We start from the raw sequence: 10,436 nt of genomic DNA on the forward strand, positions 1-10,436 counted from the left end.
GTCAGGAAACATTTTAACTAAGCGATCAAACTTAGCATCACTGACATTTGGTGCCTCCTGAACGGATATATTGACCTGACATCATCCACTTAAGAATTCCTCCCTGAAATGTTAAACCTGAATCCAACTGGGAAGAAACATACATCCATGTTGTGGGTCCTGCGACAAGAAAACCATGCCACACTCTTCAAGATATCAATGCAAGAAGGACCAAACGAAAGGACAGGCAGGGGGGCTGTTCTAGAGTAAAGGGACTGGGGGGCTGGAGTAATTCTGTGCAATGTTGGATTGGATCTTGGATCCCGAATCAGGAAAAAAATTTAAACAGCTTGCAAAGAACATGTTTCAGACTATTATAAACATGTGTATATGGTCTGGATATTAAATAGTATCCTTGCGCAGTGCTAAATTTACTGGCTGTGTTAATGGTGGTGGTGGTGTAGTCACCAAGTCCTGTCTGATTCTTTGGGACCCTGTGGACCGCAGCATGCCAGGCTCCTCTGTCCTTCACTAGCTCCCAGAGTTTGCTCAAATACATGTCCATTGTGTTGGTGATGCCATCAAATCATGTCATCCTCTGCTGCCCAATTCTCCTTTTGCCTTCAATCTTTCCCAGCATCGTGGTCTTTTCCAGGGAGTCGGCTCTGGGCACCAAGTGGGTGAGCCGTTAGATTTTCCTTTTACCAGTTTGAACTGGTACCTGTTGCTTACAACCAAGGAGTCCTAGCCCTACACTCTGGAAATGCATAGATGAGGTGTATTTCTTTCCTATCACTGTGTAACAAATTACCACAATTCTAGCACCTTCAGGCAACACACATTTATTATCCCCAAATGTCTGTGGGTCAAGACTCTGGGCACAGTTAGCTGGGCTCTGTTCTGGGTCTTACAAGGTTATAATCAGGATGTTGGCCAGGCTAATTGGGAGGCTTGACTAGGGAAGAATCTGCTTCCAAGTCTGTGCAAGCTGTGAGCAGGATTCATTTCCTTGCAGTTGTATTACCAAGGACCTGGCTTTTTGCTGGCTGTCAGCTGGGAGTTTGCCATCAGGTCCTAAAGTTTACATGTGTTACACACTGTCCGTTAACACATGGGCTTCCTCAATACAGACACTCACCTCATCAAGCCAACAAGGAGAACCCAGTCAGCTAAGATGGAATCGTATATAAGGTAATGTAATCATGAGGCTGACACATCCGACCATCTTTGCCTTATCATGTAACCAAATCAAGGAATGGACATCCTATTACATTTGCCATATTCTATTTGTTAGAAGCAGGCCAGGGATCCCATTTGTACTCGTGAGGAGGGAATTACACAAAGGCATGGGCCCCAGGAGGCAGGAAATCATTGGTGATCAAATTACGGTCTGTCTGCCACAAAAGCGATGAGAAGAATCCATTCTAAAACTGCCACACTGGGACTTCCCTGGCGGTCCGGTGGTTGAGACTCTGTGCTTCCCTCACAGGGGGCTTGGGTTCAATCCCTCGTGGAGAAACTTAAGATTCTGCATGCTACATGGTGTGGCCAAAATAAAATAAAATAAATAAAAGTGCCACACCTACACTTACCCACCAATAAATTCTCATTAACTGAGTATTTACAATTGAGCAGCAGTGATCATTCCTTCCTAATTTAAGAGGAGTTATACTTGGGAAGTGGCTGGATGATAAAGTGCTGAAAATGCACTAGAGCTTTTTATTCTGCATATGGTATTGCTTTGGGCTTCCCTGGTGGCTTAGATGGTAAAGAATCTGCCTGCAATGCAGGAGACCTGGGTTCAGTCCCTGGGTCTGGAAGATCCCCTGGAGAAGGGAATGGCCACCCACACCAGTATTCTTGCCTGGGAAATCTCGTGGACAGAGTTGTTTGGTGGGCTACAGTCCATGGGGTTGCAAAGAGTTGGACATGACTGTGCAACACACACACACACACGCTTATAAGTTTTATAATGAGCATGTAGTACATATTTTAGAAATACGATTAAAATAGAAAATTGTATATAGGGTGTAAATTCCACTATAAGCTGTTTTTTCTCCACTTCTGGACCACTCAATGTACACACACACACACAATGAAAAAAAAAAAAAAAAAAAGACTGGAAGGAAACAGGCCCAAATGTGAAGACTTACTTGTTTAGGGTGGTGGGTCTATGGATAAATGATACTCTCTTTACACTTTTTTGTACTTTTCACAACAGGAATATTACTCTAATAATCAAATTTTTAAAAAACAAGCGATTGGAAATGTGTTTTAGGTCCAATATTCTGGCTAAAAATAAAGCAAACCCTCTTGTTTACCTTCTACAGAAAGGTAATTTCCTGCTGGGGCAGCTGATGGAGTGTCTGCTTCTAGATCTCAACGGAAGAAATCAGATGGCAGCAGGGAACACACACCTGCTTCCTCTCGCTCTGATAAAGAACAATTAACTCTCATCAGAATATCTGGCTTTGGCCCAGGACTAAGCATTATTTGAAAAAATATGGCAGTTTTTCTCCAGCGACTAAAAGCTACTGGAAGGTTCTAGCCACAATGAGAAATAGGAGCCTGGGTGCCAGACAGATTTGGTGAGTTGACATGTTCAGTAATCAAATAGCCCAAGCCCATGGTTATATGAAAACAAACACAAGTTTGATCTCATTTTTGTAGCTAATTGGAGGACCTTGATGGGTCTCCTAATCTGTTTGCTTGTCTGTGAATTTAAAATTAATTGTGAAGAGCTTCCAATGGACCAAAGACCACACCTGAAGTCAAAACATATAAAAACAACACAGACCCCCAAAGTTAGGTTTACCAAGCTTGCTGTAGCCGAGGAGATGGTGTCCTCAGGAGTGTCCCAGCAGGGGAGATGAGAGGGGCTTCTTCTAGGGTTTGTGTTCGATGATTCAGGGATGTGTTAAAGATCAGGGGCCTTCTCTGTGTGTGTGTGTGTGTGTGTGTGTGTGTGCGCGTGCTTAGTTGTGCCCTACTGTTTGCAATCCCATGGGCTGTGGCCTGCCAGGCTCCTCTGTCCATGAAGTTTTCCAGGCCAGAACAATGGAGTGGGTCACCCTTTGTGGAATGCTGTCAAGAAGCAGGGGCAACTGGGTGACTGAGTACTTAAGTGATTGTCATCTAAAGGGAGATTTAATGGGGCTTGAGTTGTTATTGGTGAAACAGCAGCAATTGCTCAGAAAGGAGGAATGCATGTCAGAGAGCGTGTTGGGGTGTTTAGGAATTTGGGGGCTGATAAGAGTGACTTTGCCAATGTCTTGTTCTGAGCATTGTTCATGTTTGGCTGGGAACATGGCTGAGTGGATGTCAGTAGGGCTGTTTTCCATTTTCTCAGTCCCATTCATCTTTAAAATAAACAGCATCTGATTAAAAAAAACAAACAAATGAACATTTGTATACACTTTCAACTTAGAAAATGCTCTTTTACCTGGGGGAAATTCTTTGTGTTTCTCTTCAGCTTCTCCCTTCTTAAAGATGAGGACACTGAGGATCATTAACGTTTAGTGCCTTGCCCAGTACAGCTGATTCAAGCAAACCAGAAAGTAGGAACGTCTAGCCTTAGGTTTGTACTTCTTTGCCACCCATCACTGTTCCTCATTAGTTCTGGTTGTTCGTTCATTCCAGAATGATGGGGTGATGGAAAGTGAAGAGACAGTTCAAGTCAACATCAGTATTATGCTTCGGGAACTACCAGGGAAGGACTCTATCTTATAGTCCATTGCTTCTATAACAAATTACTAGAAACTTAGTGTCTCAAAGCAACACAAATTTACTCTCTTATAGTCTTCAAGGTCAGAAGTTTGAAGTGGGTCTCACTGGGTCAAAATCAAGGTTTTGGCTTTCTTCTTTAGTGGAGACTCTAGGGAAGAATCTGTTTCCTCGCCTTTTCTAGCTTCTAGAGACTGCTTGCATTCCTTGACTCATGGCCCCTTCCTCCATCTTCAAAGCCAGCAATTGAATCCTTCTGACTTCTACTTCTGACATGACATCTCTGACTCTGATGCTTTCTTTTTCCATCTTTTAAGGACCCTTATGTTTACACCCTGGCATAGCTCATTAATTTAAGATAATCTTTTGTTATAATCCTTAATCACATCTGCAATGTTCCTTTTGCCATAACATATTTATATGTTTCAGGAATGAAGACATGGATGTACTTTACAGGGGGCCATTATTCTGCCTACTAGAGACACCCAGCCTGGTAATTTTTTGGTAGGGAGGGGAAGGGAGAAACTCTGACTTAATAGAGAAAGAGGCATGTAAGCCGACAGCTGGAGAGGCCAGGAACCAAGAAGGGAAATGTCCTAAGCACAGAGGAGGCATGGAGGTGAAGTGAGAGCAGGATACGTTGGTTGGTCCATTAGCCATCTATTGCTGAATTATGATGAGGTTAACAACCAACCTCCAAAATCTCTGGGGCTCACAAAAGCCAAGTTGTACTTTTTGTTCAAGCTATATGTCCATTGTGGACACGTGCCATGTTTTGGCTCTTCATTCTAGGATCTAGACCGAAGAAGTAGCCCCTGACTAGAATATGTTGGGCTTATGGTGGAGGAACAAGTTGGAGGGCAAAACTACAAGATGATACTTAAAGCTTGGGAATGGCTCATGTCCCTTCCACTCACCTTTCAGCAATGAAAGCAAGTCCGGTTATGTGGCCAAGGCTGACATTAGCCAGACAGGAAATTAAATCTTCCCATAGGAAGAGGCGGTGAATAATTGGAACAGCAATAGACTAGAACAGTACAAGACTGGAGGGTCATAGAAGATGTGGGGGGGTGGCTTGCAGTTCATGAGGTAGTGAAGGCAGATCATGCATGACTTCAAAATACAGTTTCCTTAGTTAGAATGTAGGCTTCACGAGGCCAGGACCTAGGTTACTTTATCTTTCTAGTCCAGAATTTCTCAACCTTTTCTTTTTCATTATTACTCTGCACCCCAATAAAATCTTAATGTCAGAGATATACTGTTACATACTGTATGTATGTTGTTCAGTCACTAAGTTTGTGTCTGACTCTTTGCGACCCCGTAGACTGCAGCATGCCAAGCTTCCCTGTCCTTCACTATCTCCTGGAGTTTGCTCGAACTCATGTGCATTGACTCAGTGATGCCATCCAACCATCTCATCCTTTGTTGCCCCCTGGAGAACGGAATGGTAAACCACTCCAGTATTCTTGCCTTGAGAACCCTATGAACAGCAGAAAAGGCAAAAACATATGACACTGGAAGATGAGTCCCCCGGGTCAGCAGGTGTCCAATATTCCCAATGCTACTGGGGAAGAGCAGAGAAATAGCTCCAGAAAGAATGAAGAGGCTGGGTCAAAGTGGAAATGACATCAGTTGTGGATGTGTCTTGGGGTGAAAGTAAAGTCCGATGCCATAAAGAACAATATTGCATGGGAACCTTGGAATATTGGGTCCATGAATCAAGATAAATTGGATGTGGTCAAGCAGGAGATGGCAAGAGTGAACATCAACATTTTAGGAATCAGTAAATTAAGATTTTAAAAAACCCTGCATGTATTATCTGAGCTTTATATGTAAAAACCATATAAGAATCAATTTTCACCCCCTTGGAGATGATATCAACCCATGTTGAATATGCATATTCTAGCCCCAATTACATTTAATGTTTGAATTAACTAATTATTATTATTTTGGCTGTGCGGTGTCTTCATTGCTGCGTGAGCTTTAGTTGCGGCAAGCGGGGCCTACTCTCTAGTAGCGGCGGACGGTGCTTGGGCTTCAGTAGTTGTGGTGCATGGGCTTAGTTCCTCGAAGCAAGTGAGATCTTTCCAAACCAGGGATCGAACCTGTGTCCCTGGGATTGGCAGATGGATTCTCACCTACTGTTCCACCAGCGAAGTCCAGGTTTTAATTAAATCTTGATTTCAGTTGACTTAAGCTACATTTGTGAATTAAAGCAAATTGCTAGTAGTTGATAGGTCTATATGCATCAATCTTATTACTTTGTGTGAATTCAGTTTAACTAGTGCCACCAAGCAAGAAGTTCATCGGCTAAAGAGGAGAGGTCCAACGGAGTAGAGAGGAAACTTGACATTAGGAAAGCACCTAAAGGTATCTGCATGTTGCTTGGCAGAACTTTCAAAAATTGAATCTAAGTATCTTCTTGCTGTCAGAAGTCTTCTCCACTGTAAACAGCCTTGCCTGTTTTTTCGGGGGAGAGTCATTAAGCATGACTGAATTTTCCCTGATGATTAAAGGTCTTGACTACGAACATCTAGGATTAGCAATATCTGCTGGTCACCTTTTGCTTTTGTATTTTAAACTCGTATGGCTTTTCTTTGTGAAAACCCTGACAAGCTGCCCAGTCTAAATCCTTGCTTCTAGCAACGTACCTGGTTGGTTAGTTTCTGTTCTCTGCTTCAGTTTTGGAAACTAGAGATGCAGCATGAACAGGGCAGATGCTAGTGAAGGCCCATGGAGCTCTAAAGGAGTCGTATGTTAGTTTAGTGTTTCGCCTGAATGTCAGTGAAGTTCAGTGAGCAACTGAAGGCCGGCTCTGTGTCAGGCACTGCTCTGGGCATAAGGATATAATAGTGGATAAAAAAGATAATGTCTTCCGGACTTCCCTGGTGGTCCAGTGGTTAGGATTCTATGCTTTCACCACCAACGGCACAGGTTCAGTCTGTGGCTGGAGAGCTAAGATCCCACAAGGCGTGTGGTGCGGTCAAAATAATAACATCTTTGTCCTCGCAGGATCAGAAATATCATTTTATGAGCTCTGATAGCATGAGCGTGGAATGCCAGACAGTAAGCTGTGCTAAGGCTGGTGGATCAAAGGATGGGAGACATTTGCCTTCAGACATGAAGGGCTCTGCTCTTGGATTTCACTTTTTTCTTTGTCCTTGAACTAAGATGAAGCATTAATTATGAATGTGGAGACCAAGGAATTATGTTGGAAAGTACCAATTCTTTGACTTGGTATTCTCTGTAACTGCTCAGGAAACTCACCCCTTCCTGTTCAGCCTGTCCTCACCTCGGCAAATTTAGCATTTTCATGTGGAGCAACTGTGATCTGCAGATTTCTTTTTTTAACATATTTATTTACTTATTTGGCTGCACCGGGTCTTAGTTGCGGCACGTGGGGGCAATAGTTGTGGCATGCGAACTCAGTTGCAGCATGTAGGATCTAGCTCCCTGACCAGGGATGGAACCCAGCCCCCTGCATTGGGAGCATGGAGTCCTAGCCTCTGGACCACCAGGGAAGTCCCTGTAAGTCTGTAGATTTCTAAAATGTAAGATTTGTAAAGCCTTTCCCTGTTTAAATAAGGTGGTACTTCAGAGGCAGAGGGGCTACTGAGGAGAAACTTAAATGGGATTTCAAAGTCCTTACGTTGGTCTACAGGTCTCTATCCCACACTGACCTGCCCCTCCCCATCATCCCCCTCATCCCCTCACTGTGTCCCAGCCACTCTGGCCTCCTGACCCTTCTGTTCCTTGCTTGTACCAAGCATGCTCCTCTTGGAGGGGCTTTGCACTTAAACCGCTCCACTTTGCATGGCCTGTCACCTTCTTCAAGCTCTGCACCAGAGTCACTCCTGCAGGGAGGACTTTCCCCCATCTTCCCCATCTCCCTCTATACCTTTGTCTCATTTTATTTTTAATCACAGCATTTAACTCTGAGGGACAAGTCATGCATACGTTTGTGGTCTTACCACCCCCCGCCAAAGGTGAGCTCCATGGGGGCAGGGACTTTTGTTCACCACTCTATTCCCAGTTCCTAGAAGGGGCCAGCAAAAAGGGGCACATAATTTGACCTATCTTGTTATGGCTTAAAATTATTTTACCACCACTTTTTTCCTTTGAGACATCTTTTACAAATGAGGTTTCTGTATGTAACACTCTTGACAAACAAGTGTTCGTACAAAAAAGAACATTTCATTTACTTTGAGGTGTTTGTGTTGGAGTCTGTGTCTGAAGACAGACCCCACGTTAGAACTGTGGAAGTTCAGAACGATTCAATCCATCATCTCACTCAGGAAAGAGTTCCTAGGAATACGAGCCTTGTTGTGTTCAGAATAACCACTAAGACACTACTCTGTCATTTCTTTCTTCTGACCAATCACAAACTGAAGTGCTTCAGGCCATCAGTTGCTTTGGCTTTACCTGTTCTGTCCTTTTACTTCCACCCAGACCCAGATGCCCATATGGGCCTTTTCCAACACAGCTGTCTTCCTGCAGCAGAGAATTGGAGCCCAGCGAGGCATACTTACGTAGGTTGGATTTTCCCCTCCAGGGTGAGTTGTATGTTGTTGTTCAGTTGCTAAGTCGTTCCTACTCTTTGCGACTCTTTGTGACCCCATGGACTGTAGCATACCAGACATCCCTGTCCTTCATTGTCCCCCCGAGTTTGCTCAAACTCATTCCATTAAGTCAGTGATGCCATCCAACCATCTCATCCTCTGCTGTCCCCTTCTCCTTTTGCCTTCAGTCTTTCCCAGAATCAGGGTCTTCTCCAATGAGCCAGCTCTTGGCATCAGGTGGCCAAAGTACTGGAGCTTCTGCTTCAGCATCAGTCTTTCCAATGAATATTCAGGGTTGATTTCCTTTAGGATGGACTGGTTTGGTCTCTTGCAGTCCAAGGGACTCTCAAGAATCTTCTCCAGCACCACAATTTGAAAGCATCAATTCTTCAACGCTCAGCTTTTTTTATGGTCTAACTTTCACATTTGTACTGGAAAAATCATAGCTTTGACTATACGTAAGTCTTTCTAAATGAAGGCTAGACTGTCCAGCCCCAGACTTTATTCCCTTATTGGGACTATAAAACTAACCAGGGTAGACCTAATTCCACACTTTAACGAAACCCATACTTTTCCTTTGAAGTTTTTGTTCTGCAGCAAGAGAAATGGTAGGTTTTAGCAAGAACAAAGTCTAGAGAAAGGGAAATTTCCTTACAATAAGAAAATAATCTTATTTTCCAACTGACAGCCATAAATACAAAGCAGTACATTGAGAAGGCAAAAAAATTCAGCTTTCACACAATCTTTTAAGTAGGTCAAGAAGGTTTTGTGTTATCTGAGGATAAGTGAATGGGAGACTTTAAAAAATCCCCTAGTGTGTTAGTGGTCAAGAATACTGAAACTGAAACTCAATTAAAGATTTAAGTAACTGCAGAGAAATAATCTCGGAAACACTTTGTCAAACTATTTCCAAAGCCAAGAATGTGTAAAAACTCAACAAAAGATTTAGAGCTGCCCCAACAAAAGCCAGGAGGACATGCGGAGACGGGAAGTCTGGCCATGCACGATGATGAAGCATGTGCCGTTTTCCATTTCAACTATGCAACCTGGTTTTAATCTTTTTCCAGAAATGTTTCCAAATTAGAAGAGGAAAAAAAAACAACAAAAAACCTTTAAAAGATATTAATAAGTCTAAACTGTACTCTGACATCAGACTTGACTTTCCAGCTCAGACTGATAGGCTATGACACCTGACCAAGAACCAGGACATATAGATTTAATAACACGTCTCTACCCCACCCTCCAAAACCTCATATCCACTTTTAGATGGCATGGAACTCTCTTTTTTATTCATGGTTGGGAAAAAAAGCCTGAACACATCTAACATGACCTTTAAAACTCCATTTTCTGATGAAAAATAAGAAATATACACAGTTAGTATACCAAAACCTTTGAAGAATTTATAGGACAATTAAAGTCATAGTATCAATACCATTAAGAACAGAATTGGTCAGGTTTTTGGTTAGGCACTGGCAGGCTACTGCAAAGGCAATAACATTCCTGATAGGAAGCACTATACCCATGCCCAGCCCAGGATCTCCATATGCTACGTACATACAAAGAGAGACCACCAGTACCTAGCGTGGACAAAATGAGGATTCAGACATGTACATAGAAAGGAAAGCCAAAACAGACATTATACTGGACTTCAGGCAAAGAGAATGTCCCTTTTTAAAGAATAATTTGTTATCTGGAGTATTTTAAAAATGCAGTGCTGTTAAAACAAATTTGATGGATGTCCCAAGCTAAACCAAGGTAGAGAATGGAGAAAAGGAAAAGGGGTGGAGGAAGACAATGGATGAGTGAGTAAGAATCAAAGGAAGACAGCCTGAGAAGAACTTCTGGTTGCTGGGGTGGGGCAGTTGGGTGGGGGGGGTGGCGCGGTTGGGTGGGGGGGGGGCGGGGCGCGGGACTAGGGGGAAGGGGTAGTTAGGGATTAGGGAGTTTGGGATGACATGCACATACCGCTGTATTTAAAATGGATAACCAACAAGGTCCTACTGAATAGCACAGGACTGCTTTGTGCTGTGTGGCAGCCTGGATGGGAGGGGGTTTGGGGAAGAATGGACACATGTATATATACGGATGGGTCCCTCTGCTGACCCCTGAAACTGTCACCACACTGTTGATTGGCAAAACAAAACAAAAAAAAGTTTAAAAAGAAACTATTTTCTT

This window comes from Cervus canadensis, chromosome 17 (assembly GCF_019320065.1).
Source record: "Cervus canadensis isolate Bull #8, Minnesota chromosome 17, ASM1932006v1, whole genome shotgun sequence".
Taxonomy (NCBI): domain Eukaryota; kingdom Metazoa; phylum Chordata; class Mammalia; order Artiodactyla; family Cervidae; genus Cervus; species Cervus canadensis.